The sequence below is a fragment of the Engraulis encrasicolus genome, chromosome 1, assembly GCF_034702125.1.
Source record: "Engraulis encrasicolus isolate BLACKSEA-1 chromosome 1, IST_EnEncr_1.0, whole genome shotgun sequence".
NCBI classification, from domain to species: domain Eukaryota; kingdom Metazoa; phylum Chordata; class Actinopteri; order Clupeiformes; family Engraulidae; genus Engraulis; species Engraulis encrasicolus.
The window spans coordinates 1,838,340-1,846,203 of record NC_085857.1 but is presented as its reverse complement, the minus strand read 5'-3'; the positions used below and the strand labels follow the sequence as shown (position 1 = coordinate 1,846,203).

Below are 7,864 nucleotides of genomic sequence, written 5' to 3'. Positions count from 1 at the left end.
TGCCAAAAAGAGTAAAAAGATAATGGACAGAAAAACAACGTACAGTGCCTGTATTTATATGCCCAGTATCTCCTCTCGTTCCTCTTCAGGACCATCATCTCAGGTGTGACCACAGAACACTGTCGCCTTCTTTCATCAGGCTGCCCTTCTCCCGCTCCTGGGTCTTCTCAATGTTGTCAGTTGTCACGCACCTGAACACAACCCTGTGACAAGATACACTATTAAGAATACTCATTGGTTAAACTTTTTTTCTTTAAAGGTACATTGTAGTGTCTGTTTTGGTCATCTGTCTAGAGCTGAAAAAATAAAGGGGTTGAGTTATTAGTAACAGTTGTGACCAATCCACAGTGTATTTGCCCTCTACACAGCTCTTGACAGCTTCACATAGAAGTTAAGTCATCAGACTGCTCACGCATTGTTGACTCAAACACACACACAGACAGTGCAGACCCTAAAGAGAGAAGACCTGCCGTCCTTGAACACTTGTTACGCTATTCTACGGGAATAGGCTGTTACAGAACATAGGAGTTTGTTTCAAGAAATTTAAGAACGTCCGGACAGAGGCCACCATAAGGAATGAGCGGTGCCCACTTCATATCTGAAGTTAACGTGACCATCCATTTGCTTATTTCAGAAATAACACCTGGCTAGTTTCTTTACAAATGTGCATACATGGTCCATTGTGCTCCAACAATGAGAGCGCAGCTTGATTATGTCACATCTGTATGCAAACAGTAAAGGGATCTATTGACCTCAAAGGTGCACTGTGAAATGTATTTGGCAGTCTCGTTCCATAATTCATGCGGCCCAGTCATAAATCTTTTTCACTGATTCTTACCACCACCACCAAATTCAAAATTTTCTCTATGACTGCGCAAATTGCAATATTAGTTATAATAGTACTAGGGCTGGGCGGTTTTGGAAAAAAATGAGCATCACGGCTTTCTTGATGAAAATTGACATCACAGTTTTCTGCACGGTTTTTTGATAAGCGGCGATTTTCCCCCAAATATTAATCTTTCGAACAAGATAAAATGAGATAAAATCACGAATTTAAATTCATCTCCATTTCTATTTTATCACTTTTTCATTTCAATAATATTTTTATAATTTATAGTTTATTATTTCCCTACCTAACACTTTTATGTTCCCTTTCAAGTAAAAAAGGTTAATAAATTATTATAAGCAGCTGTTTTTGGCTTTTTTTTTTCCAAGACAGCCCAAAACTGCATATTTGTTCTACACCTGGCAACACTACTTGCTTAGTTCTCGTTGTACACCTGGCAACATTGATCACTACGACCGCATGTTGCCTTGCGCAGCGCATGACTAGCGAGTAAACACAGTGGGACAGAAACGGAACAGACTGAGTGAACCCAGGGGAAAAAATACTATAGTTTACTACAGCACTTACTACAGTATACTATAGAATACTGTAGTTTACTATAGTATACTACAATATAGTGGGGAAAATACTATCCATCATTTGCATTGACGTCACAATATTACGTAATCGATTTTGCTGGACGGCAGAAGTACACATTCGTACATAGGAATTATATGCAGACGAAGACAACTTTGACCATAAAATACCAAAGAAACACGTAGTTCTTGTATTTTTTTTTAAAACGGGATATGTACCTGGCGTTATCAGGCTAGGTTGGCCACGGTGGATGTGTTCAAATCATAGATTTATTCAAATGTATTCTGCTCCACTAGATGGCATAACGGGGACGGGCGGTACGACAAACTGGGAGAAGAAGAGAAAGTTGTTGCTTGCTTCCAGCCATGAACTTACTCTGCCTGCGATATATATTTTTTTTATCCCGTGTTTATTTTCTTCAGTAAAGTTGTGAACTTAAACCAAACCTCTGCATTGGCAAAATAAGCACATTTATGCACCGTTTCTTCATTGGTGGCTGGGCACCGCGGCTGCATCCTCTTCTTCGTGGCATGGCACAGGTAAGATAATGCTGCTAACCTAACTTACTAGGCTACAAGACGCACGGTACATTTTGTGTCAGGCATTTCGCAAAGTGGTGTTTTGAATAGCATATCTTTTCATCTCAGATGTATCTTGTAGGTTAACTTGAATTCTCTCGCTTCGTTTCATCCAAGTGGATTTCATTGTTGTTTAGCCACGTCTGCACAATGTAGGCTATTGTGAAATATAATTATATATCTTATCTTCTGTTTACATGTCCAATATGTTCATTGTATTATTATTGACCACTTATGTTACCCGTCCATCACTGCTACCTGTCCTGTCTTGCACTTTCTGTCTGTCTGTAATTGTCAGTCCTGTCTATGTCCTGGCATGGTAGAGAGAAAACGTCGTTTCCCTTGTATGACCATAAATAAAGTGACAATAAAAGCTGACTTGACATACTTCAATGTTTCAAATCGGTGTTGCATTACATTGCACATGTAGAAACACATAGGACAGAATGTCGGTTACATACTTTGATTAAATAATTTTGATTTGATTAAATAAATCATTTGAAAATATGACCTTCACAAGAGAAAGAAAAGCACAACAAACCTGTTATTTATCTTTTATTGTTTTTATTGTTTAGTAATTGCAGGTTCATCAGTCAGGTGGTCAGCACCCAAACTAAAACCATGAGTCATGGTGGCCAGGATGACGTCCAAGAATAGCATCCCAGCAGCACAGGTAAATACATGACTAGTAAGTTGGGATGAGTGTTATTTTCTGACATTTTACATCACATTTTAATTCAGACAATATTGCCAAGGGAGTTAATTATTCAGTACTGTACCAGTACATTACAATGCATGGCTAGATTCATTTTAAATAGCATGTTTGTCTTTTCTTTTTTTCTAATTAGATGGGGGAGCCAACATGAAGAGGTGTCCAGAGAGGCTTCTTCCTCTTTGGCTTTGCAGCAGCACCAGGACCTCACCATCAGTGATGCTGTTCCCCTCATCCATCGGGCCTACCCTTACATTCCTCCCCTGATGCACTGATCACCTGTACCAGTTGTTGGAGTTTTCAGAAGGGCTCTAAATTAACTTTTTTTATTCACTAGTAGCCAAAATGGCTAGTATGTTAATCTCCAAACGTACCGGTACATTAAATAATGGGTCAAAGTGCCAAGTATGTTTTCTTTTCTACCAGCAAAACTTAATTTTCCCAGCATTTGGCTGGTTGGCTGGTGAGCCCTGGTTGTCATTGATGGTGAGTAGCTGTGATAATAAATAACTGAAATGATGAAGTCCATCCAGACATGTCTTGCTTATTTTATTGTACTAATACAACAACGTAGAACATTTTCTGTGAAAGCCCAACTGGGAAACTCCAACTCCCATTGACATTGTGACACAGCACACAAGTGTTCACTGCACGAAATTGCATTTATGCTTCACCCGTGCAAGGGGGCAGCCCCCAATGGCGCCCCAAGGGAGCAGTGTGGCGGTACCATGCTCAGGGTATCTCAGTCATGGAGGAGGATGGGGGAGAGCACTGATTACTTAACTCCCCCCACCAACCTGGTGGGTCGGGAGTCCAACCGGCAACCTTTGGGATACAAGGCTGACACTGTGGGGGAGGTGTTATAGGTAGGGTAGGGTAGGACTGTATTTTTAGGACTGTTTCGGTATTGACAATCGCCACGGTATGTCGGTCAGAACATATAGGCAGGAGACAGACTTCAGTTTTCGATACTTTATCTTCTTCACCAAAACATACATACACAGAGCAATGCACGTACAGGGGGGTCAAACTCAGACTGGACAATTCACATTGAATGGAGTTCTATTGGGTATTTGCAGTATGGTTCATAAGGGCATGTAATTTGGGATAATTTGGGTCATTTGCGGCATGTTTGCGGTATGGTTCTGTAATAATAAAAGACAAAGAAAATACAGAACACATAATATTAAACATAATATTCACATTACTAAATACACATTCACTGCTATACAATATTACAGCAAGAAATAAGGCACTGGAAAAATTGCCGACGAATAATGGCCAAACCACTCTGGCCACTGGAAAATGCCCATTAATAATGACTAAGGCACTTGCAATGATAACAAGGAAAAATACCCAGTGGTTGCTGGTCTATAGTTAAGGCACATCAGCAACCGATCATCACGCATGATCTGCACGCATGAATCTTCATGGCTAGCAATGAAGTTGCAACAAGCTGTTAGCCAGCGCTAAATAATGCTTGGTCATTCATAACTACCCATACAGTTTACACACTGTAACTTCGAAATAATTCGACATAAGGCTTCAAATATACAATATAACATCACTACAGACAGTTTAGCAATGAAATATGACCCTTAGAAAACGAACTAAGGCAGTAACAGTAAGATATTTTCAACAGAAAGCATGTACAAAAAACGATTGCAGTAGCTAACTTTAGCAGCTAAATTGAGACACTGAAATCACTCAAATTCGGTTGAAAACACATCTCCAAACATCTACAACAATACTACAACTGAAAACAAGGCAGGAAATACTTACAATTTGTCATCCACGCACACCACAAACGAACACAAAGTTGAATAGGCAGACGGCACGTTTCAGCTGACCGTCTCCCAAAACTGCTGTGTAATAATGGCTGAATTAGAAGGATTCCAAATTGTCTACATAAGTCAAACCTGTAGAGGGCGCTGTTTTCACTGAAAGTCTATGGCCTTTACAACACAGCCGCCCCCAAATATGCTAAGCATATTTGCTCATTGTAAAGGCTCTTACGAAGAGGGAGGTACACTGTCTGTCTGTCCATCTGGAACCTCTGGAAGGACGATGAGTCGAGCCACGGGACGAGTGAAGCTCCTGTCATTCATCTTGACTTCGGCGGTTCTGATGAGCCCATCTTGACCTGCGAAGACCTTGACGACTCTCCCGATCGGCCAAGCAGCTCTGGGGAGCTGCGGATCCACCATCATGACGACCTGACCTGCAGCCAGTGGCGTGGGGGAAGTGTGCCACTTCTGACGGATCTGCATGGTCGGTAAGTGATGACGGATGAAGCTCCTCCAAAAGTGATCCGTGATGATCTGACTCTGCCTCCAACGGCGTCTGCTCAGGGCCTCCGACTCAGGATACACCACTTGTGGGAGAGCGCTGTCGGGCCGCCCCATGAGAAGCAGGTTTGGGGTGACAGGGTCAGGGTCTGCCACGTTGGAGGAGACGTACCCTAAGGGCTTTGAGTTGAGAATGCACTCAACCTCCACCAGCACAGTCCGAAGGACCTCTTCAGTCACTGGTTGAGAGCCGACGGTCGTGTAGAGGGCTGCCTTCACTGACCGTATCTCCCTCTCCCACGCCCCACCGAAATGGGGTGCAGCAGGTGGGTTAAAGTGAAAAGAGATTTGGCTCCGGGCTAGGGTCTGTTGCAGGTCCGGACTCATGTCCTTGAAGGCCTTGTGCAGCTCCTTTTCTCCACCCTTAAAGTTTGTCCCCTGGTCGGAGTACAGCTCTGCAGGTCGTCCACGGCGAGCTATGAATCTCCTCAGGGCCATGAGGAATGCATCCACATCTATGCTGGTCAAGATGTCCAGATGTACTCCTCTTGTGGTAAGGCATTTGAAGATGATGCCCCATCTCTTTTCATTCCGTCTTCCCACTTTGACCAGGAATGGCCCGAAACAGTCCATGCCTGTTGAGTGGAAAGGAGGCTTGTGGAGACGCAGCCTAGCAGCAGGCAAGTCCGCCATTTTAGGAACTGCTGGCTTGGCTTTCCATCTCCGACACTCAGTACAGAGGAACTGCTGCTTGCGGATGGCCTCTCTTGCTCGTAGAATCCAGACTGTCCGGCGCATTTCTGCGAACACCCGTTCCGGGCCAGGATGGCGCAGCCTGCTGTCGTAGTCTAGGATCAGCAGCTGGGTTGCTGGATGCTTGGGGTCGAGGACGATGGGGTGCATAGTTGAATACTCTAGCCCCTCGGCTCTCCGCAGCCGTCCTCCAACTCTGATGAGTTCCGCTTCTGGGTCGAACTCGGGTGCTAAGGTAAGTAGCCGGCTGGATGAGGGGACAGGCTTTCCTGCTTTCAGCAAGCGATACTCGTCAGGGAAGTGCTCCAGTTGCACTGCTCGGAACAGGAGTCTCTCAGCATCTCTGTAGCATTCAGCAGAGGGTGCACCGTCCTGGTTGGCCGCCCCGTGCAAGGACTGTGCAGTTGCATCGAGGAGATCCTGCCAGCTCTTGTACTGATTAGCATCAGGTATTGGTTGATTGTATTCCACAGTGGCTAGGCCGCAGTACGTAGGCTTCCTGAGTTCCCCAGTATCATCTTCTGCGGCTAAGAGTGGTTTGACTGGCCACTCCTCCGGTGGCTGAAGAAGGAAAGGTGGACCCTGGCTCCATCTGTTAGGCGCTGCAAGCTCGACCAATGACTTTCCTCTTGTCAGGTCGTCGGCGGGATTCCTTACTGAATCCACGTAGCGCCAGGACTCAAGGCTGGTAAGCTCCTGGATCTCTGAGACTCGGGTTCCCACAAAGACCTTAAATCGACATGACTCGGACTGTAGCCATGTCAAGACCGTTGTGGAGTCAGACCATAGCACTGTCTCTCTTATGGGGAGTGTGAGCTCTTCCTGTAGCAGCCTAGCCAGTTGAGCTCCGACGACAGCAGAGCACAGCTCTAGGCGTGGCATAGAGTGTTGCTTCTTCGGTGCTACCCTCGATCTGGCCATCAGGAAGGAAAGAGCCACTCTGCCCTCTGGATCTTGTGACCTCAAGTATGACACAGAGCCGTACGCTTGCTCCGAAGCATCACAGAACACATGCAGGTCCTGCACTACATCTGGGTGATCCATCTCTGCTGGCACGTAGCACCTTGGGAGGACGATCAGTGACAGGGAAGGGAGCTCGCTCACCCATTTGTTCCAGGCTTGAAGCAGCTCGTCAGGGAACAGAGGGTCATCCCACTGCCGTTTCTTGTCCCACAATCTCTGGACCAGTACCTTAGCTCGGGTAGTGAATGGTAGGATGTACCCAAGCGGGTCGTATTGGCTGGCCAGGACCCGGTACACATGTCGCAGAGTCTGTGCTTCTTCCTTTGTAGGCCTGTGCTTGTAGCCAAGTACGTCTGTGTGGCAATCCCAGCGCAGCCCCAGGGTGGACTCATTCACCTCCATGCTTTCCTTGGCAAGCCAGAGCTCAACCTTGTCTGAGCGGGCCTCTGTAGGTAGGTGTTCAATGACACTGGGCACATTGCTAGCCCACTGGCGTATCTCGAACCCGCCCTCCGAGAGCACAGACCGCAGCTTGTCGATGAGGTGTTTGGCTTCGCCCTGGGTTTGTGTGCTGTGAAGGCAGTTGTCGACGTAGAAGTCCCTTTCCACGCACAACCTCACGTCCTCGCCCGCTGCACAGTGGTCGGTCACGTGCCTTTGAAGGGCAAAGGTGGCACAGCAAGGACTACAGGTTGTTCCAAAGGGCAACACTTGCCACTCGTAGATGGTTGGGGGGCACTCTGTCTTTCCATCTCTCCACACGAAGCGAAGCAGAGGCCGGTCTTCAGGGAGAAGGCGCACCTGATGGAACATACCTTTTATGTCCCCGCTGATGCCAATGGCGTGCTGGCGGAACCGGAGTAGCACTCCGAGCAGTGAGGGCCCTAGCGTTGGTCCAGGTAGCAGCATCTCGTTGAGTGACAGGCCTTTGTGCTGGAATGAACAATTGAACACAACTCGATGCTTGCCGTTGTGCTCAACCATGTGGTGAGGTATGAACCACGACTCAGTGTCATGCTCCAAGTCACTGCTGTGACGCCGCACCACATAGCCGCTGTCGACTAACTTCTGGATCTCTGCACTGTATATCTGAGCCCTCTCAGGAGTCTTGACCAGTCGCCTCTCCGTACTCCGGAGCAGAGGCATC

The 7,864-nt window shown here is 46.4% G+C and overlaps 1 long non-coding RNA gene across 1 annotated transcript; it reads left to right on the top strand.

Annotated features, from left to right (window-relative positions):
* The first annotated feature begins 1,489 nt into the window (after nucleotides 1-1,489).
* On the top strand, nucleotides 1,490-3,241 carry LOC134446397 (uncharacterized). The gene is made up of 2 exons (XR_010034411.1): nucleotides 1,490-1,962; nucleotides 2,577-3,241. It is a non-coding gene; the product is annotated as an uncharacterized LOC134446397 (long non-coding RNA).
* The last annotated feature ends 4,623 nt before the right edge of the window (nucleotides 3,242-7,864 follow it).